At 49.2% G+C, this 23,864-nt stretch overlaps 1 protein-coding gene across 2 annotated transcripts in view; it reads right to left on the bottom strand.

The window, feature by feature from the left end:
* The window catches only part of ATP7A (ATPase copper transporting alpha), a 132,440-nt gene extending 131,415 nt beyond the window's left edge, over positions 1-1,025 (bottom strand). For both annotated transcript variants that reach the window (XM_075323856.1, XM_075323854.1), the window contains exon 1: positions 935-1,025. The gene's annotated coding sequence lies outside the window, so the exon portion shown is untranslated. The remainder of the gene's footprint in view (positions 1-934) is intronic.
* Positions 1,026-23,864: the final 22,839 nt, after the last annotated feature.

Genomic DNA, 23,864 nt, shown 5'->3' on the forward strand with positions numbered 1-23,864 from the left:
CCGGCACCGCCAGCACTGAGCCCAGAAGCGACCCCGGCACCGCCAGCACTAAGCCCAGAAGCGACCCCGGCACCGCCAGCACTGAGCCCAGAAGCGACCCCGGCACCGCCAGCACTGAGCCCAGAAGCGACCCAGGCACCGCCAGCACTGAGCCCAGAACCGACCCTAGCACCGCCAGCACTGAGCCCAGTACCCACCCTGGCTCCGCCAGCACTGAGCCCAGAACCGACCCTAGCACCGCCAGCACTGAGCCCAGTACCCACCCTGGCACCTCCAGCACTGAACCCAGTACCCACCCTGGCACCTCCAGCACTGAGCCCAGTACCCACCCTGGCACCTCCAGCACTGAACCCAGTACCCACCCTGGCACCTCCAGCACTGAACCCAGTACCCACCCTGGCACCTCCAGCACTGAACCCAGTACCCACCCTGGCACCTCCAGCACTGAGCCCAGTACCCACCCTGGCACCTCCAGCACTGAGCCCAGTACCCACCCTGGCACCTCCAGCACTGAGCCCAGTACCCACCCTGGCACCTCCAGCACTGAGCCCAGTACCCACCCTGGCACCTCCAGCACTGAGCCCAGTACCCACCCTGGCACCTCCAGCACTGAGCCCAGTACCCACCCTGGCACCTCCAGCACTGAGTCCAGTACCCACCCTGGCACCTCCAGCACTGAGCCCAGTACCCACCCTGGCACCTCAAGCACTGAGCCCAGTACCCACCCTGGCTCCGCCAGCACTGAGTCCAGTACCCACCCTGGCTCCGCCAGCACTGAGCCCAGTACCCACCCTGGCACCTCAAGCACTGAGCCCAGTACCCACCCTGGCACCGCCAGCGCTAAGCCTAGGACAGTCAGCACAGACTCCAGCACCGGCCGTGAGTATGGCGACCCAGTGCGACCACATGAAGAAGCCGCGGTGACAGCACCTACCGCTCACAGCCCGGGCCCCATCACCGCCGCCTCTTCTCTCACATTCTGCTGCTCCGGCCGCGCTGTCACTTTGTGCCCGGCAGTCACTGAAGATCCGGGACCAGCGGAATCTCGCGAGAATATAGAAATCACATGACGGAGCTTCCCGTCTCCCTGGTAACCAAAGATAAAAAAAAAAAAGTAAACTCATCACCACATGACAGTGGAATGTTCGTCACATGCGTTGTATAGAGCTGTTACCGTATATACGGGGATGTGCGGTGTATAGAGCTGTTACCGTATATACGGGGATGTGCGGTGTATAGAGCTGTTATATACGGGGATGTGCGGTGTATAGAGCTGTTACCGTATATACGGGGATGTGCGGTGTATAGAGCTGTTACCGTATATACGGGGATGTGCGGTGTATAGAGCTGTTACCGTATATACGGGGATGTGCGGTGTATAGAGCTGTTACCGTATATACGGGGATGTGCGGTGTATAGAGCTGTTACCGTATATACGGGGATGTGCGGTGTATAGAGCTGTTGCCGTATATACGGGGATGTGCGGTGTATAGAGCTGTTATATACGGGGATGTGCGGTGTATAGAGCTGTTACCGTATATACGGGGATGTGCGGTGTACAGAGCTGTTACCGTATATACGGGGATGTGCGGTGTATAGCGCTGTTATATACGGGGATGTGCGGTGTATAGCGCTGTTATATACGGGGATGTGCGGTGTATAGAGCTGTTATATACGGGGATGTGCGGTGTATAGAGCTGTTATATACGGGGATGTGCGGTGTATAGAGCTGTTATATACGGGGATGTGCGGTGTATAGAGCTGTTATATACGGGGATGTGCGGTGTATAGAGCTGTTACTGTATATACGGGGATGTGCGGTGTATAGAGCTGTTATATACGGGGATGTGCGGTGTATAGAGCTGTTATATACGGGGATGTGCGGTGTATAGAGCTGTTATATACGGGGATGTGCGGTGTATAGAGCTGTTACTGTATATACGGGGATGTGCGGTGTATAGAGCTGTTATATACGGGGATGTGCGGTGTATAGAGCTGTTATATACGGGGATGTGCGGTGTATAGAGCTGTTATATACGGGGATGTGCGGTGTATAGCGCTGTTATATACGGGGATGTGCGGTGTATAGAGCTGTTATATACGGGGATGTGCGGTGTATAGCGCTGTTATATACGGGGATGTGCGGTGTATAGAGCTGTTATATACGGGGATGTGCGGTGTATAGAGCTGTTATATACGGGGATGTGCGGTGTATAGAGCTGTTATATACAGGGATGTGCGGTGTATAGAGCTGTTATATACGGGGATGTGCGGTGTATAGAGCTGTTATATACGGGGATGTGCGGTGTATAGCGCTGTTATATACGGGGATGTGCGGTGTATAGGGCTGTTACTGTATATACGGGGATGTGCGGTGTATAGAGCTGTTACAGTATATACGGCGATGTGCGGTGTATAGAGCTGTTATATACGGAGATGTGCGGTGTATAGAGCTGTTATATATGGGGATGTGCGGTGTATAGAGCTGTTATATACGGGGATGTGCGGTGTATAGAGCTGTTACTGTATATACGGGGATGTGCGGTGTATAGAGCTGTTATATACAGGGATGTGCGGTGTATAGAGCTGTTATATATGGGGATGTGCGGTGTATAGAGCTGTTATATACGGGGATGTGCGGTGTATAGCGCTGTTATATACGGGGATGTGCGGTGTATAGAGCTGTTATATACAGGGATGTGCGGTGTATAGAGCTGTTATATACGGGGATGTGCGGTGTATAGAGCTGTTATATACGGGGATGTGCGGTGTATAGAGCTGTTATATACGGGGATGTGCGGTGTATAGAGCTGTTATATACGGGGATGTGCGGTGTATAGAGCTGTTATATACGGGGATGTGCGGTGTATAGAGCTGTTATATACGGGGATGTGCGGTGTATAGAGCTGTTATATACGGGGATGTGCGGTGTATAGAGCTGTTATATACGGGGATGTGCGGTGTATAGAGCTGTTATATACGGGGATGTGCGGTGTATAGCGCTGTTATATACGGGGATGTGCGGTGTATAGAGCTGTTATATACGGGGATGTGCGGTGTATAGAGCTGTTATATACGGGGATGTGCGGTGTATAGAGCTGTTATATACGGGGATGTGCGGTGTATAGCGCTGTTATATACGGGGATGTGCGGTGTATAGAGCTGTTATATACGGGGATGTGCGGTGTATAGAGCTGTTATATACAGGGATGTGCGGTGTATAGAGCTGTTATATACGGGGATGTGCGGTGTATAGAGCTGTTATATACGGGGATGTGCGGTGTATAGAGCTGTTATATACGGGGATGTGCGGTGTATAGCGCTGTTATATACGGGGATGTGCGGTGTATAGAGCTGTTATATACGGGGATGTGCGGTGTATAGAGCTGTTATATACGGGGATGTGCGGTGTATAGAGCTGTTATATACGGGGATGTGCGGTGTATAGAGCTGTTATATACGGGGGTGTGCGGTGTATAGAGCTGTTATATACGGGGGTGTGCGGTGTATAGAGCTGTTATATATGGGGATGTGCGGTGTATAGAGCTGTTATATACGGGGATGTGCGGTGTATAGAGCTGTTACTGTATATACGGGGATGTGCGGTGTATAGAGCTGTTATATACGGGGATGTGCGGTGTATAGAGCTGTTATATACGGGGATGTGCGGTGTATAGAGCTGTTATATACGGGGATGTGCGGTGTATAGAGCTGTTATATACGGGGATGTGCGGTGTATAGAGCTGTTATATACGGGGATGTGCGGTGTATAGAGCTGTTATATTCGGGGATGTGCGGTGTATAGCGCTGTTATATACGGGGATGTGCGGTGTATAGGGCTGTTACTGTATATACGGGGATGTGCGGTGTATAGAGCTGTTATATACGGGGATGTGCGGTGTATAGAGCTGTTATATACGGGGATGTGCGGTGTATAGAGCGGTTATTTACGGGGATGTGCGGTGTATAGAGCTGTTATATACGGGGATGTGCGGTGTATAGCGCTGTTATATACGGGGATGTGCGGTGTATAGAGCTGTTATATACGGGGATGTGTGGTGTATAGAGCTGTTATATACGGTGTGAGGTAGCGTCGTCGGCTGCGCTGCAGAAGACACGGGATCCAGGCACCAAGGTTCACAGCACACGGTTTATTCCAAAGAAAAAAGTCCACAATATTACATATGTGCCTCTCCAGCAGAGAGCTCAGGGAGATGTGATCACCCCCTCACACCAGGCACACCTGCCCTTGTTCCTGAATCTATTTATCCCTCCCTTCAGCCTGTAGGGAAAACAGCATTAACCCTATAGTGGATTATCATGGAGTGAGCACAACCGGGGCGAGACATACCGGCCGTCATAGATAACCCCGGTCACAGTCTCACATACCCCCCCCCTCAGTTCAAGCGTGCGGGGTTGAACTCCTGCCATCAAACATGGGCCGCGGGACAAGGCATCGGCGTTGCCCTGCAACCTACCGGCCCGGTGTTCAACCGTAAACCGGAAGTTCTGCAGAGAAAGGAACCACCGGGTAACCCGGGCATTCCGTTCCTTGGCGGACCTCATCCAGACCAGTGGAGAGTGATCCGTCACCAAGCGAAACTGCCGTCCCAGCAGGTAATAGCGTAGGGACTCCAAGGCCCACTTGATCGCCAGACACTCCTTCTCCACTACGCTATAATTCCGCTCGGGAGGGGTGAGCTTTCTACTTAAGAAGGTGACGGGGTGTTCCACCCCCTGAACCACCTGAGACAGCACTGCCCCCAGGCCGACCTCCGAGGCGTCAGTCTGTACTATGAACTCTTTCCGGAAATCAGGGTTTACAAGAACGGGCTGTCCGCACAGGACCTCCTTCAGGGCCCGGAAGGAGTCCTCGGCCTGCGGAGTCCAGCGCACCATGACGGACTTCTTGCCTTTGAGAAGGTCCGTCAAGGGGGCTGATAGTCCCGCAAAATCTTTTACAAACCTCCTGTAGTACCCCACGATACCCAGGAAGGCCCTAACCTGCTTCGTGGTCAGGGGTCTAGGCCACTTCTGGATCGCCTCCACTTTGTTAATTTGGGGCTTAATCACTCCTTGGCCTATTACGTAGCCCAAGTAGCGGGCTTCCGTGAGTCCCAACGCACATTTCTTGGGATTGGCTGTCAATCCGGCTGTTCGAAGCGCGTCCACCACCGCTTGTACCTGTTCCAAGTGGGTCTGCCAATCGGAGCTGTAAATAATGATGTCATCAAGGTACGCTGAAGCATACGCCTGGTGGGGTTCGAGCACTAAGTCCATCAACCTCTGGAACGTGGCCGGAGCGCCATGTAACCCAAAAGGCAAGACAACATAGTGGAAGAGACCATCTGGCGTAACGAAAGCGGTTTTCTCCTTGGCGGACTCCGTTAGTGGCACCTGCCAGTACCCCTTGGTCAGGTCGAGCGTGGTAAAGTATCGCGCCTGTCCCAGCCTATCAATCAGCTCATCCACCCGGGGCATGGGGTAGAGATCAAACTTGGATATTTCGTTCAATCTCCTAAAGTCATTGCAGAACCTTAAGGAGCCATCGGGTTTTGGTATTAGGACAATCGGACTAGCCCATTCACTCCGGGATTTTTCGATGACCCCCAGGCGTAACATTGACTTTACTTCCTCTGATATGGCTTGTCGTCGAGCCTCCGGTACCCGGTATGACTTCAGGCGTACCTTCAGGTGGGGCTCGGTGACAATATCATGTCGTATCAGACTGGTCCTACCGGGCAGCTCGGAGAAGACATCGGGGTTCTGCTGAACCAACCGTCTGGCCTCTCGCCTCTGTGTCTTGGTGAGGGCTTCTCCAATCCTTACTTCCGGTTCGTCCCCTCCGGAGGTCGCTGGAGCCGGATGTGAACGACCCGAAGAGGAGGGAGGTGGGGAAAAAACAGCCATCAGGTTTTCCCGTTCCTGCCAAGGTTTTAATAGGTTGACATGGTATATTTGTTCAGGTTTCCGCCTACCGGGCTGCAATACTTTGTAGTTAACCACCCCGACTCTTTCCTTTATCTCGTAGGGGCCTTGCCACTGAGCCAGGAATTTACTCTCCGCCGTGGGAATCAATACCAACACCCGATCCCCGGGATTAAAGGTCCGCACGGTGGCTTGTCTATTGTAGCGGCCGCTTTGCGCGGCCTGAGCCTCCTGTAAATGCTCCTTCACAATTGGCATGACCGCGCTTATGCGGTTCTGCATACCCAAAATGTGTTCAATCACACTTTTATGGGGGGTGGGCTCCTGCTCCCAGGTTTCTTTTGCCAGGTCCAACAATCCCCGGGGATGTCGCCCGTATAACAATTCAAAAGGCGAAAACCCCGTGGATGCCTGTGGCACCTCTCGTATGGCAAACATCAAATAGGGAAGCATCATATCCCAGTCTTTCCCGTCTTTGGAAATCACCCTTTTGAGCATGGTTTTCAGGGTTTTATTGAATCGTTCCACTAAACCATCCGTCTGAGGATGATACACAGACGTACGCAACTGCTTGATCTGGAGTAGCCGGCATAGCTCTTTGGTCACTTTAGACATGAATGGGGTCCCCTGATCCGTAAGGATCTTCTTGGGCAACCCCACCCGGCAGAACACAGCAAACAACTCCCGAGCTATAAGCTTGGCTGCAGTATGTCTGAGAGGTATCGCCTCTGGATACCGGGTGGCATAGTCAACGATCACTAGGATATGCTGGTGCCCTCGAGCAGACTTTACGAGGGGCCCCACCAGATCCATCCCTATCCGTTCAAAAGGGACTTCTATTATGGGTAACGGTACCAACGGACTGCGAAAGTGGGTCAGGGGTGCGGTAAGCTGACACTCCGGGCAGGTTTCGCAGAACCGTTTTACCTCCCCAAAGACCCCGGGCCAATAGAACCTTTGCAATATTCGCTCCTGCGTTTTCTTGACCCCTAGGTGACCACTCATCAGGTGTTTATGAGCCAAGTCGAGGACCCGCCGGCGATACGGCTGGGGCACCACCAACTGCTCTACCCCTACGCCCCGTATTTCATCTACCCGGTAGAGTAAATCCTGCTTAAGAGCGAAATGGGGGTATCTTACCTGGGCACCAGGCAGCTGTGCCACCCCGTCAACTACTGTCACCCGACTCCGGGCATGTATTAATGTAGGGTCCTGGAGTTGGGCTGTCCCAAACGTATCCGGGGACGCCTCCAACTCCGGGATGGGCTCGACCGTCTCAGCCTCTCCTGCCAATACCTCTAGGGGCGACCTATCAGGTTCACATCCTGTCCCTATCATGGGGACCCCTACGGCAGGCGTCCCGGATTCAGGATTGTAGGGCTCAGGTCCCGGACTGACCAATATCTGAGGGGACTTAGGAGGTCCCTTCCATAAAGTCCAAAAATAGGGCAGATCCCTTCCTAGGATCACATCATAGGGAAGAGTATTAATAAGTCCCACCTCATGTTGCACCTGACCGCAAGGTGCTGTGATGGTGACTATCCCCGTGGGATAGTCTCGGCGGTCCCCATGTATGCAAACCACCCCCACGGTACGTCCGGTGGCCTTTACTTTAGCCCTTAGGGTTGATCGCACAAGGGTCACTAAGCTTCCGGAATCCAACAAGCCTGTAACCGGACATCCATTCACCTGAATTTGGCACAAGTGGGGCTCAGTCTCTGGGTAGACCAGGTCAGCGGTACACACCACCTGAGCATACATTGAACCCCGCCGGGTAACCCCACAATCCATGGGCTCCGTGGTGAGTGGACACTGGGCTTCCATATGTCCCACCCGCTGGCACCGCCAACATCTAATAGGGAAGGACACCCCCTTGACGAGTTGTCGTTTAGGGTACATAGTTTTCCGGACCTCAGGGACGGAGGGTGCAGCTTCAGACGGGACGGTAGCGGACTCCCGCACCGGTGTCAGCGGTGGGTCCTTGGCCCTAGGTTTGGAGGGGCCGAACCGCCGGGCGGTACGCAAAGTCTCAGTGTCCCGTATCAAGTCCTGCGTAGCCACATGCCGCTCTACCAGGGACACTAATTGGTCCAGGGTACTCGGGTCACCCTGTCCGACCCACCGTTGAACGGTGACGGGTAAAGTGCGCACAAAACGATCCACTACTACCCTTTCCACCATTTGCGCCGGGCTCAGAGTGTCAGGCTGCAACCACTTTTTTACAAGATGTAACAAGTCATAGGCCTGGGAGCGTACGGGTTTGGCTTCCTCAAAGAACCACTGATTTACCCGCTGAGCCCGTACATAGGTATTCACCCCCAACCGAGCCAGTATTTCGGCTTTCAGGGTCACATAGTCAATGGCGTCCTCGGTACAGAGGTCCAGGTATGCTTTTTGGGGTTCCCCCGTCAGATAAGGTGACAATACCTCAGCCCACTGCGGGGTCGGCAGCTTTTCCCGCTCGGCCACCCGTTCAAACACCGCCAGGAACGCTTCCACATCATCACCCGGGGTCATCTTTTGCAACGCTTGTCTCACCGCTTTCCGGACGCTGCCGTCGTCACCCGGTCCCGGGGTTGTTGCTGCCGGTCCGGCACGGATCGACTTGGCCAGGAGAACCATCTGTTCTTGGTGCCTTTTTTCCTGCAATTGCAAGGCTTGCTGCTGACGTGCATTGGCCTGCTCCATCTGTTCTTGGTGCACTTGCAAGGATTGCTGCTGACGTGCATTGGCCTGATCCATCTGTTCTTGGAATTTTTTTTCCTGCATTTGCAAGGATTGGAGCAGGTGTGCATTGGTCTGTTGCTGCTGTGCATTAGCCTGAGCCAAATGCTTTAGTATGTCCTCCATGGCGTCGCCGGGTTTGGGCTGTAGTATAGCCGCTCGAATCCAGGACATGTGCTACTGGGTCACCAGGAATGGATGCTACACCTCACCGGCTGTCATGCCCGCCGATTCTCCACCATATGTGAGGTAGCGTCGTCGGCTGCGCTGCAGAAGACACGGGATCCAGGCACCAAGGTTCACAGCACACGGTTTATTCCAAAGAAAAAAGTCCACAATATTACATATGTGCCTCTCCAGCAGAGAGCTCAGGGAGATGTGATCACCCCCTCACACCCGGCACACCTGCCCTTGTTCCTGAATCTATTTATCCCTCCCTTCAGCCTGTAGGGAAAACAGCATTAACCCTATAGTGGATTATCATGGAGTGAGCACAACCGGGGCGAGACATACCGGCCGTCATAGATAACCCCGGTCACAGTCTCACAACGGGGATGTGCGGTGTATAGAGCTGTTATATACGGGGATGTGCAGTGTATAGAGCTGTTATATACGGGGATGTGCGGTGTATAGAGCTGTTATATACGGGGATGTGCGGTGTATAGAGCTGTTACTGTATATACGGGGATGTGCGGTGTATAGAGCTGTTACCGTATATACGGGGATGTGCGGTGTATAGAGCTGTTATATACGGGGATGTGCGGTGTATAGAGCTGTTATATATGGGGATGTGCGGTGTATAGAGCTGTTATATACGGGGATGTGCGGTGTATAGAGCTGTTATATACGGGGATGTGCGGTGTATAGAGCTGTTATATACGGGGATGTGCGGTGTATAGAGCTGTTATATACGGGGATGTGCGGTGTATAGAGCTGTTATATACGGGGATGTGCGGTGTATAGCGCTGTTATATACGGGGATGTGCGGTGTATAGAGCTGTTATATACGGGGATGTGCGGTGTATAGAGCTGTTATATACGGGGATGTGCGGTGTATAGAGCTGTTATATACGGGGATGTGCGGTGTATAGAGCTATTATATACGGGGATGTGCGGTGTATAGAGCTGTTATATACGGGGATGTGCGGTGTATAGCGCTGTTATATATGGGGATGTACGGTGTATAGCGCTGTTATATACGGGGATGTGCGGTGTATAGAGCTGTTACCGTATATACGGGGATGTGCGGTGTATAGCGCTGTTATATACGGGGATGTGCGGTGTATAGCGCTGTTATATACGGGGATGTGCGGTGTATAGAGCTGTTATATACGGGGATGTGCGGTGTATAGAGCTGTTACCGTATATACGGGGATGTGCGGTGTATAAAGCTGTTACTGTATATACGGGGATGTGCGGTGTATAGAGCTGTTATATACGGGGATGTGCGATGTATAGAGCTGTTACATACGGGGATGTGCGGTGTATAGAGCTGTTATATACGGGAATGTGCGGTGTATAGAGCTGTTATATACGGGGATGTGCGGTGTATAGAGCTGTTATATACGGGGATGTGCGGTGTATAGAGCTGTTATATACGGGGATGTGCGGTGTATAGAGCTGTTATATACGGGGATGTGCGGTGTATAGAGCTGTTATATACGGGGATGTGCGGTGTATAGAGCTGTTATATACGGGGATGTGCGGTGTATAGAGCTGTTATATATGGGGATGTGCGGTGTATAGAGCTGTTATATACGGGGATGTGCGGTGTATAGAGCTGTTATATACGGGGATGTGCGGTGTATAGAGCTGTTATATACGGGGATGTGCGGTGTATAGAGCTCTTACTGTATATACGGGGATGTGCGGTGTATAGAGCTGCTACTGTATATACGGGGATGTGCGGTGTATAGAGCTGTTATATACGGGGATGTGCGGTGTATAGCGCTGTTATATACGGGGATGTGCGGTGTATAGAGCTGTTACTGTATATACGGGGATGTGCGGTGTATAGAGCTGTTATATACGGGGATGTGCGGTGTATAGAGCTGTTATATACGGGGATGTGCGGTGTATAGAGCTGTTATATACGGGAATGTGCGGTGTATAGAGCTGTTATATACGGGGATGTGCGGTGTATAGAGCTGTTACTGTATATACGGGGATGTGCGGTGTATAGAGCTGTTACTGTATATACGGGGATGTGCGGTGTATAGAGCTGTTATATACGGGGATGTGCGGTGTATAGAGCTGTTATATACGGGGATGTGCGGTGTATAGAGCTGTTATATACGGGGATGTGCGGTGTATAGAGCTGTTATATACGGGGATGTGCGGTGTATAGAGCTGTTATATACGGGGATGTGCGGTGTATAGAGCTGTTATATACGGGGATGTGCGGTGTATAGAGCTGTTATATACGGGGATGTGCGGTGTATAGCGCTGTTATATACGGGGATGTGCGGTGTATAGAGCTGTTATATACGGGGGTGTGCGGTGTATAGAGCTGTTATATACAGGGATGTGCGGTGTATACAGCTGTTATATATGGGGATGTGCGGTGTATAGAGCTGTTATATACGGGGATGTGCGGTGTATAGAGCTGTTACTGTATATACGGGGATGTGCGGTGTATAGAGCTGTTATATTCGGGGATGTGCGGTGTATAGAGCTGTTATATACGGGGATGTGCGGTGTATAGAGCTGTTATATACGGGGATGTGCGGTGTATAGAGCTGTTATATACGGGGATGTGCGGTGTATAGAGCTGTTATATACGGGGATGTGCGGTGTATAGCGCTGTTATATACGGGGATGTGCGGTGTATAGAGCTGTTTTATACAGGGATGTGCGGTGTATAGAGCTGTTATATATGGGGATGTGCGGTGTATAGCGCTGTTATATACGGGGATGTGCGGTGTATAGCACTGTTATATACGGGGATGTGCAGTGTATAGCGCTGTTATATACGGGGATGTGCGGTGTATAGCGCTGTTATATACGGGGATGTGCGGTGTATAGAGCTGTTATATACGGGGATGTGCGGTGTATAGAGCTGTTATATACGGGGATGTGCGGTGTATAGAGCTGTTATATACGGGGATGTGCGGTGTATAGAGCTGTTTTATACAGGGATGTGCGGTGTATAGAGCTGTTATATATGGGGATGTGCGGTGTATAGCGCTGTTATATACGGGGATGTGCGGTGTATAGCGCTGTTATATACGGGGATGTGCGGTGTATAGCGCTGTTATATACGGGGATGTGTGGTGTATAGAGCTGTTATATACGGGGATGTGCGGTGTATAGAGCTGTTATATATGGGGATGTGCGGTGTATAGAGCTGTTATATACGGGGATGTGCGGTGTATAGAGCTGTTACTGTATATACGGGGATGTGCGGTGTATAGAGCTGTTATATACGGGGATGTGCGGTGTATAGAGCTGTTATATACGGGGATGTGCGGTGTATAGAGCTGTTATATACGGGGATGTGCGGTGTATAGAGCTGTTATATACGGGGATGTGCGGTGTATAGCGCTGTTATATACGGGGATGTGCGGTGTATAGAGCTGTTTTATACAGGGATGTGCGGTGTATAGAGCTGTTATATATGGGGATGTGCGGTGTATAGCGCTGTTATATACGGGGATGTGCGGTGTATAGCGCTGTTATATACGGGGATGTGCGGTGTATAGAGCTGTTATATACGGGGATGTGCGGTGTATAGAGCTGTTATATACGGGGATGTGCGGTGTATAGCGCTGTTATATACGGGGATGTGCGGTGTATAGAGCTGTTATATATGGGGATGTGCGGTGTATAGAGCTGTTATATATGGGGATGTGCGGTGTATAGAGCTGTTATATACGGGGATGTGCGGTGTATAGAGCTGTTATATACGGGGATGTGCGGTGTATAGCGCTGTTATATACGGGGATGTGCGGTGTATAGAGCTGTTATATACGGGGATGTGCGGTGTATAGAGCTGTTATATACGGGGATGTGCGGTGTATAGCTCTGTTATATACGGGGAAGTGCGGTGTATAGAGCTGTTATATACGGGGATGTGCGGTGTATAGCGCTGTTATATACGGGGATGTGCGGTGTATAGAGCTGTTATATACGGGGGTGTGCGGTGTATAGAGCTGTTATATACAGGGATGTGCGGTGTATAGAGCTGTTATATATGGGGATGTGCAGTGTATAGAGCTGTTATATACGGGGATGTGCGGTGTATAGAGCTGTTATATACGGGGATGTGCGGCGTATAGAGCTGTTATATACGGGGATGTGCGGTGTATAGAGCTGTTATATATGGGGATGTGCGGTGTATAGCGCTGTTATATACGGGGATGTGCGGTGTATAGAGCTGTTACCGTATATACGGGGATGTGCGGTGTATAGAGCTGTTATATACGGGGATGTGCGGTGTATAGAGCTGTTATATACGGGGATGTGCGGTGTATAGAGCTGTTACTGTATATACGGGGATGTGCTGTGTATAGAGCTGTTACCGTATATACGGGGATGTGCGGTGTATAGAGCTGTTATATACGGGGATGTGCGGTGTATAGAGCTGTTATATATGGGGATGTGCGGTGTATAGAGCTGTTATATACGGGGATGTGCGGTGTATAGAGCTGTTATATACGGGGATGTGCGGTGTATAGGGCTGTTATATACGGGGATGTGCGGTGTATAGAGCTGTTATATACAGGGATGTGCGGTGTATAGAGCTGTTATATACGGGGATGTGCGGTGTATAGAGCTGTTATATACGGGAATGTGCGGTGTATAGCGCTGTTATATACGGGGATGTGCGGTGTATAGAGCTGTTATATACGGGGATGTGCGGTGTATAGAGTTGTTATATACGGGGATGTGCGGTGTATAGAGCTGTTTTATACAGGGATGTGCGGTGTATAGAGCTGTTCTATATGGGGATGTGCGGTGTATAGCGCTGTTATATACGGGGATGTGCTGTGTATAGCGCTGTTATATACGGGGATGTGCGGTGTATAGGGCTGTTATATACGGGGATGTGCGGTGTATAGAGCTGTTATATACGGGGATGTGCGGTGTATAGAGCTGTTATATATGGGGATGTGCGGTGTATAGAGCTGTTATATACGGGGATGTGCGGTGTATAGAGCTCTTACTGTATATACGGGGATGTGCGGTGTATAGAGCTGTTATATACGGGGATGTGCGGTGTATAGAGCTGTTATATATGGGGATGTGCGGTGTATAGAGCTGTTATATATGGGGATGTGCGGTGTATAGCGCTGTTATATACGGGGATGTGCGGTGTATAGAGCTGTTATATACGGGGATGTGCGGTGTATAGAGCTGTTATATACGGGGATGTGCGGTGTATAGCGCTGTTATATACGGGGATGTGCGGTGTATAGAGCTGTTATATACGGGGATGTGCGGTGTATAGAGCTGTTATATACGGGGATGTGCGGTGTATAGAGCTGTTATATACGGGGATGTGCGGTGTATAGCGCTGTTATATACGGGGATGTGCGGTGTATAGAGCTGTTATATACGGGGATGTGCGGTATATAGAGCTGTTATATACGGGGATGTGCGGTGTATAGCGCTGTTATATACGGGGATGTGCGGTGTATAGAGCTGTTATATACGGGGATGTGCGGTGTATAGAGCTGTTATATACGGGGATGTGCGGTGTATAGCGCTGTTATATACGGGGATGTGCGGTGTATAGAGCTGTTATATACGGGGGTGTGCGGTGTATAGAGCTGTTATATATGGGGATGTGCGGTGTATAGAGCTGTTATATACGGGGATGTGCGGTGTATAGAGCTGTTATATATGGGGATGTGCAGTGTATAGAGCTGTTATATACGGGGATGTGCGGTGTATAGAGCTGTTATATACGGGGATGTGCAGTGTATAGAGCTGTTATATACGGGGATGTGCGGTGTATAGAGCTGTTATATATGGGGATGTGCGGTGTATAGCGCTGTTATATACGGGGATGTGCGGTGTATAGAGCTGTTACCGTATATACGGGGATGTGCGGTGTATAGAGCTGTTATATATGGGGATGTGCAGTGTATAGAGCTGTTATATACGGGGATGTGCGGTGTATAGAGCTGTTATATACGGGGATGTGCGGTGTATAGAGCTGTTATATACGGGGATGTGCGGTGTATAGAGCTGTTATATATGGGGATGTGCGGTGTATAGCGCTGTTATATACGGGGATGTGCGGTGTATAGAGCTGTTACCGTATATACGGGGATGTGCGGTGTAAAGAGCTGTTATATACGGGGATGTGCGGTGTATAGGGCTGTTATATAAGGGGATGTGCGGTGTATAGAGCTGTTATATAGGGGGATGTGCGGTGTATAGACCTGTTACTGTATATACGGGGATGTGCGGTGTATAGAGCTGTTATATATGGGGATGTCCGGTGTATAGCGCTGTTATATACGGGGATGTGCGGTGTATAGAGCTGTTATATACGGGGATGTGCGGTGTATAGAGCTGTTATATATGGGGATGTGCGGTGTATAGCGCTGTTATATACGGGATGTGCAGTGTATAGCGCTGTTATATACGGGGATGTGCGGTGTATAGGGCTGTTATATACGGGGATGTGCGGTGTATAGAGCTGTTATATACAGGGATGTGCGGTGTATAGAGCTGTTATATATGGGGATGTGCGGTGTATAGAGCTGTTATATACGGGGATGTGCGGTGTATAGCGCTGTTATATACGGGGATGTGCGGTGTATAGAGCTGTTATATACGGGGATGTGCGGTGTATAGAGCTGTTATTTACGGGGATGTGCGGTGTATAGCGCTGTTATATACGGGGATGTGCGGTGTATAGAGCTGTTATATATGGGGATGTGCGGTGTATAGAGCTGTTATATATGGGGATGTGCGGTGTATAGAGCTGTTATATACGGGGATGTGCGGTGTATAGAGCTGTTATATACGGGGATGTGCGGTGTATAGCGCTGTTATATACGGGGATGTGCGGTGTATAGAGCTGTTATATATGGGGATGTGCGGTGTATAGAGCTGTTATATATGGGGATGTGCGGTGTATAGAGCTGTTATATACGGGGATGTGCGGTGTATAGCGCTGTTATATACGGGGATGTGCGGTGTATAGAGCTGTTATATACGGGGATGTGCGGTGTATAGAGCTGTTATATACGGGGATGTGCGGTGTATAGCGCTGTTATATACGGGGATGTGCGGTGTATAGAGCTGTTATATACGGGGGTGTGCGGTGTATAGAGCTGTTATATATGGGGATGTGCAGTGTATAGAGCTGTTATATACGGGGATGTGCGGTGTATAGAGCTGTTATATACGGGGATGTGCGGTGTATAGAGCTGTTATATACGGGGATGTGCGGTGTATAGAGCTGTTATATATGGGGATGTGCGGTGTATAGCGCTGTTATATACGGGGATGTGCGGTGTATAGAGCTGTTACCGTATATACGGGGATGTGCGGTGTATAGAGCTGTTATATACGGGGATGTGCGGTGTATAGGGCTGTTATATACGGGGATGTGCGGTGTATAGAGCTGTTATATAGGGGGATGTGCGGTGTATAGACCTGTTACTGTATATACGGGGATGTGCGGTGTATAGAGCTGTTATATACGGGGATGTGCGGTGTATAGCGCTGTTATATACGGGGATGTGTGGTGTATAGAGCTGTTATATACGGGGATGTGCGGTGTATAGAGCTGTTATATATGGGGATGTGCGGTGTATAGCGCTGTTATATACGGGGATGTGCGGTGTATAGCGCTGTTATATACGGGGATGTGCGGTGTATAGGGCTGTTATATACGGGGATGTGCGGTATATAGAGCTGTTATATACAGGGATGTGCGGTGTATAGAGCTGTTATATATGGGGATGTGGGGTGTATAGAGCTGTTATATACGGGGATGTGCGGTGTATAGCGCTGTTATATACGGGGATGTGCGGTGTATAGAGCTGTTATATACGGGGATGTGCGGTGTATAGAGCTGTTATATACGGGGATGTGCGGTGTATAGAGCTGTTATATACGGGGATGTGCGGTGTATAGCGCTGTTATATACGGGGATGTGCGGTGTATAGAGCTGTTATATATGGGGATGTGCGGTGTATAGAGCTGTTATATATGGGGATGTGCGGTGTATAGAGCTGTTATATACGGGGATGTGCGGTGTATAGAGCTGTTATATACGGGGATGTGCGGTGTATAGAGCTGTTATATACGGGGATGTGCGGTGTATAGAGCTGTTATATACGGGGATGTGCGGTGTATAGAGCTGTTATATACGGGGATGTGCGGTGTATAGAGCTGTTATATATGGGGATGTGCGGTGTATAGAGCTGTTATATACGGGGATGTGCGGTGTATAGAGCTGTTATATACGGGGATGTGCGGTGTATAGAGCTGTTATATACGGGGATGTGCGGTGTATAGCGCTGTTATATACGGGGATGTGCGGTGTATAGAGCTGTTATATTTGGGGATGTGCGGTGTATAGAGCTGTTATATACGGGGATGTGCGGTGTATAGCGCTGTTATATACGGGGATGTGCGGTGTATAGAGCTGTTATATACAGGGATGTGCGGTGTATAGCGCTGTTATATACGGGGATGTGCGATGTATAGAGCTGTTATATACAGGGATGTGCGGTTTATAGAGCTGTTATATACAGGGATGTGCGGTGTATAGAGCTGTTATATACGGGGATGTGCGGTGTATAGAGCTGTTACATATGGGGATGTGCGGTGTATAGAGCTGTTATATACGGGGATGTGCGGTGTATAGAGCTGTTATATACGGGGATGTGCGGTGTATAGAGCTGTTATATATGGGGATGTGCGGTGTATAGAGCTGTTATATACGGGGATGTGCGGTGTATAGAGCTGTTACATATGGGGATGTGCGGTGTATAGAGCTGTTATATACGGGGATGTGCGGTGTATAGAGCTGTTATATACGGGGATGTGCGGTGTATAGAGCTGTTATATACGGGGGTGTGCGGTGTATAGAGCTGTTATATACGGGGATGTGCGGTGTATAGAGCTGTTATATACGGGGATGTACGGTGTATAGAGCTGTTATATACGGGGGTGTGCGGTGTATAGAGCTGTTATATACGGGGATGTGCGGTGTATAGAGCTGTTATATACGGGGATGTGCGGTGTATAGAGCTGTTATATACGGGGATGTGCGGTGTATAGAGCTGTTATATACGGGGATGTGCGGTGTATAGAGCTGTTATATACGGGGATGTGCGGTGTATAGCGCTGTTATATACGGGGATGTGCGGTGTATAGAGCTGTTATATATGGGGATGAGTGGTGTATAGAACTGTTATATACGGGGATGTGCGATGTATAGAGCTGTTATATACGGGGATGTGCGGTGTATAGAGCTGTTACATACGGGGATGTGCGGTGTATAGAGCTGTTATATACGGGGATGTGCGGTGTATAGCGCTGTTATATACGGGGATGTGCGGTGTATAGGGCTGTTATATACGGGGATGTGCGGTGTATAGAGCTGTTATATACGGGGATGTGCGGTGTATAGAGCTGTTATATACGGGGATGTGCGGTGTATAGAGCTGTTATATACGGGGATGTGCGGTGTATAGAGCTGTTATATACGGGGATGTGCGGTGTATAGAGCTGTTATATACGGGGATGTGCGGTGTATAGAGCTGTTATATACGGGGATGTGCGGTGTATAGAGCTGTTATATACGGGGATGTGCGGTGTATAGAGCTGTTATATACGTGGATGTGCGGTGTATAGAGCTGTTATATACGGGGATGTGCGGTGTATAGAGCTGTTATATACGGGGATGTGCGGTGTATAGAGCTGTTATATACTGGGATGTGCGGTGTATAGAGCTGTTATATACGGGGATGTGCGGTGTATAGAGCTGTTATATACGGGGATGTGCGGTGTATAGAGCTGTTATATATGGGGATGTGCGGTGTATAGAGCTGTTATATACGGGGATGTGCGCTGTATAGAGCTGTTATATACGGGGATGTGCGGTGTATAGAGCTGTTATATACGGGGATGTGCGGTGTATAGAGCTGTTATATACGGGGATGTGCGGTGTATAGAGCTGTTATATACGGGGATGTGCGATGTATAGAGCTGTTATATACGGGGATGTGCGGTGTATAGAGCTGTTATATACGGGGATGTGCGGTGTATAGAGCTGTTATATACGGGGATGTGCGGTGTATAGAGCTGTTATATACGGGGATGTGCGGTGTATAGAGCTGTTATATACGGGGATGTGCGATGTATAGAGCTGTTATATACGGGGATGTGCGGTGTATAGAGCTGTTATATACGGGGATGTGCGGTGTATAGAGCTGTTATATACGGGGATGTGCGCTGTATAGAGCTGTTATATACGGGGATGTGCGGTGTATAGAGCTGTTATATACGGGGATGTGCGGTGTATAGAGCTGTTATATACGGGGATGTGCGCTGTATAGAGCTGTTATATACGGGGATGTGCGCTGTATAGAGCTGTTATATACGGGGATGTGCGGTGTATAGAGCTGTTATATACGGGGATGTGCGGTGTATAGAGCTGTTATATATGGGGATGTGCGGTGTATAGAGCTGTTATATACGGGGATGTGCGGTGTATAGAGCTGTTATATACGGGGATGTGCGGTGTATAGAGCTGTTATATACGGGGATGTGCGATGTATAGAGCTGTTATATACGGGGATGTGCGGTGTATAGAGCTGTTATATACGGGGATGTGCGGTGTATAGAGCTGTTATATACGGGGATGTGCGGTGTATAGAGCTGTTATATACGGGGATGTGCGCTGTATAGAGCTGTTATATACGGGGATGTGCTGTGTATATACTGGAATTGTGTGCTATACACGGTATTTTTATTTTGGAGGGCTCCCCTAGCTGTGCTGGGCTTTCAGTATATACTGCACACCAGCGGATATAAAGACTTGTGGAAAGTATAGTAGTTGCCATGTCTATAAATCAGACTGGTGGTGTAATTGCCCAAAGGGCCTCTGTGAATTGAGAGGGGCACTTTCCTTTACACTGATACCCCTCGATAACACAATGACTGTCCACATTCTTTAGACACGTCTTGGCCTCTGACAATTGTGAGCCCATCTTTTATTACTACCTCATTCTAAAGGACATGGTTTTGTTTTTCTTGGGGTGGGGGTTATGAGTGTGTTATATCACCGCTGAGCTCCTGATCTAAGGCTGTGTGCCCACGATCCAGGTTCACTGTGTTTTGGACGCTCCGTGTTTTTGCTGCGTCCAGAACGCTGCGCTGTACAGTACAAGCACAGTGGATGGAATTATAGAAATCCCGTGCCCACTTTGCTTGTTTTTCCTGCAGGATAACCTCACCTGCAGTGCGTCTTCCTGAACCACAGCATGTCAATTTATTGCTGCAGAGCCGCGAGTGTTCTCCGCAGGGAGAACAGAGAGAAAGTGCAGATTGTGGGCACGGGCGGCTGTGATCTCCTCCAGAAAGCAGTTGCGGCCCCGCATGAGAGGACATGCTGCGTCCAGGACACAGCATGTCCGGATTGTGGGCATGTACCGGTATAGGTAGATCCGAAGGTCACTGTATGCCATATTTGTCCCTTTGATTACTGTCGTCAGTAGAAACAATAGGTTTTCTCTCCTCCCCCTCCCCCCCAGTGAAGTCACTTGGATTTTGGATATTATGAAAATATTGATCGCAGGATTTGTGGTGAAATCTGAACCGACATTCACAGAATTCTCTCTATATATAATTGTCTAATTCTGTCTGTAATGGAAATACCGCGTTGCTGATTGGTCGCGGCCAGCCGCCCGCGACCAATCAGCAACAGCCGCAGTCCGGCCACAAATTGGCACGGGATTTGAAGCACACTTCGCTGATTCGTTGCACACAGACACCGCCGCACACAGACACCTCTATACACACCCCAGCAGCCTCTATATACACACCACAAGCCAAAGCCTGTATATACACCCCAGCAGCCTCTATATACACACCAGCAGCCTTTATATACACCCCACAAGCCAAAGCCTCTATACACACACCAGCCTTGCACTTTCCTCTCTTTTCATACTCTGTAGTACTTTCTCCTCCCCTCGCTGGGCCTGCAGGCAGGAGATGCGGCTGCTTCCTATTTCCTCCTCGGCATGCCCCGCCCACCTCTCTGCTCAGCTGCCTCCGGATTGGATGTGGGTGTTGCTGATGGAGTGGTGCGGGCCGGCCCCTTAGATACCCAACTGCGGCCTTAACAACGTGACACAGACTGTCACAGAACCTGTGTTAGGCCCTGTGCGCACTACAAAATGGAATTTTCTTAAGAAAATTCCGGATCCTCTAAAAGATTACCACACCTGTGGTAAAAAAAACGCACCCAAAAACCGCATGCGGTTTTAACGCAATTTGCCGCGTTTTTTTCCGCGGGTTGTTCCCTGCGGTTTTTGACCATTATATATGGCAAAAAACATAGGTACTTGCGGAAAACAAGTGACATGCTCCTTCTTTTTGCTGCAGAAAACATGCAGCAAAATCTGTTGGTGAAAAAAAAAACGCAGTGTGCGCACAGCATATTTTTTTTACCGTCGGTTTTGCTGGGGAATGTCTGCAGAAAGGTTCTGAACATTTTCGCAGCAAAACCGCGGTAAAAACCATAGCGTGCGCACAGGGCCTAAGAGAGCAAGAGAGGGGAAAATTAGCAAATGCAGGGGAAATAATGATGGCACGATGTGTGTGGGCGGCGGTGGGGGCTGACGCCGGCCCTGCGTAGTTCACTCATGTTTACTAAACAAGTGTGATGTAATTCAGTCACGTTTACTGGGGAAGTTCTGTCAGTCACAGTGTGACGTACATTGCATTATTCTTAAATCTTCATGAACAAACTACATACATATTCTAGAATTCACAATGCGCTAGAATCGGGCCACCATCTAGTATGACATAATGGAGCGGGCTTTGCTTGTGAACTTAGCGAGACATATCGCCCCCCTTCCAGACACGTCATCTACACTGAGGCAAAGCAGACGGGGAACTTCCTGGACTACATGACTGATGGACTAGTGAATTGCGCTCCTGGAAACCTAATAAATAAGACACCACACACTGCGTGACATGGATTAAAATTTTGGCCACAGCAGCCCTTTATTTTTAATAAGAAAAAACATCAACAAGAAAAAACAAGATTATCGGCCCAGAGATGTGGTTGTTATAAATCCCAGCCCCATATCCCCCTCCGCCGTGTACACCTAGCTCAAGGGGGAATCTGGGTATACCCCTTGATCATTTTCCTTGTGTCCGCTGAGCTCCTCCCCAGGGACCCATCTATTCCACTGTCCACTGAGCTCCTCCCCAGGGACCCATATTCCACTGTCCGCTGAGCTCTGGCCCAGGGACCCCATTAAAAACATAATTCTCCAACCAACAAAGAGGGGGTTTAAACAACCACATCCCGCCGCCGCCAAATGCTGCTGTAACATACAATATTAAAATGTTAATACAATATTAATATGTTGATATGACATTGTCAATTTGGATACATTACTGATAACAATTGATACAATACGATACAATACTAATAATGTTGATAAAATACCGATGATGTTGAATACCAATAACATTGTTAGAATATTGACAGTGTTGCAAAGTCCTGATATTGATACATTTCCCTTTATTATAGGGAGGGTGGGTGGGACAACTGCTTGTTCAGTCTTTGAGTCCAGGACAAAGGAATGACACCTTAACATGGGACCTATTTCTTATATGGCCCCTGCCCCCATCTCTCCTCCTGCTCGCTCACCCCCACCACCACATTCCTTAGGTAAAAACCCCCATCCCTTACTCCTTAACCCTTTCCTGGATCTATCACTGCCTCAGTCATGTACGTTACGGCTATCTGCCTTCACTCTGCTTGACTGATGGACTAGTGAATTGCGCTCCTGGAAACCTAATAAATAAGACACCACACACTGCGTGACATGGATTAAAATTTTGGCCACAGCAGCCCTTTATTTTTAATAAGAAAAAACATCAACAAGAAAAAACAAGATTATCGGCCCAGAGATGTGGTTGTTATAAATCCCAGCCCCATATCCCCCTCCGCCGTGTACACCTAGCTCAAGGGGGAATCTGGGTATACCCCTTGATCATTTTCCTTGTGTCCGCTGAGCTCCTCCCCAGGGACCCATCTATTCCACTGTCCACTGAGCTCCTCCCCAGGGACCCATATTCCACTGTCCGCTGAGCTCTGGCCCAGGGACCCCATTAAAAACATAATTCTCCAACCAACAAAGAGGGGGTTTAAACAACCACATCCCGCCAAGACTCGCTCTTGTGACACCTTACAAGAGTGAGTTCCTCCACAACTTAATGGCTCGTTCTACTCCTTCTTGTATTCCCAACATCCATATATCAATGCCAATGTCATTAAGATGTACCTTATCATCTCTCCAAAAATGTTCCTTTGTATTTTCCAGCATCTGGTGACGTATGGCCACCCCTCCGTTTTCCAACACAAATTTTGTTATTTTTTTTTTTTTTTTTTTTTTTATTAACTTTTATCCTTGTATTATTGATGCGAGCCACTGATCGCGCTGTTCTCCACATTTGTCTAGCTACTATATCCGACCAGACCACCACTGTTTCTGGGTAAGACCTCCATAAATTCAACATATCAAGCTTTATGTTCCTAACTAAATGTCTTGATGTTCTTATTGCTAAATCATTACCACCTAAATGGATAAGTAAGACGTCCGGGGGGCGGTAGAACTCCACATGATACTGGATTTCTCTCAACAGCTGATGCCACTGCATTCCCCTCTTTCCTATCCATGTCACCCGTGCCAAGGAACTGGGCAACCCCAACTGTTTGCCATTAGGCCTGACTGCTGCACGTAAGGCCCCCCAAAAAACAATTGAATGTCCCATGATCCAAACCAGGCATTGCTGTTCAGCTAAAACAAAAGACAAAAACACAATTATCACACAATTGTCTAAATGAAGACACAACTACTATAAGGTTACCACAATGTACACATATATATACATGTACGCCATTTATAATAAATGTAATCGAATGTAACTCTTAAATCTGCTCGATTCCCATCTCCCGATTTTTTTAACTATGTCAGGCTCTAAGCCCCATCTAGCAGCTT

Source organism: Anomaloglossus baeobatrachus, chromosome 9 (genome assembly GCF_048569485.1).
Source record: "Anomaloglossus baeobatrachus isolate aAnoBae1 chromosome 9, aAnoBae1.hap1, whole genome shotgun sequence".
Classification (NCBI taxonomy): Eukaryota; Metazoa; Chordata; class Amphibia; order Anura; family Aromobatidae; genus Anomaloglossus; species Anomaloglossus baeobatrachus.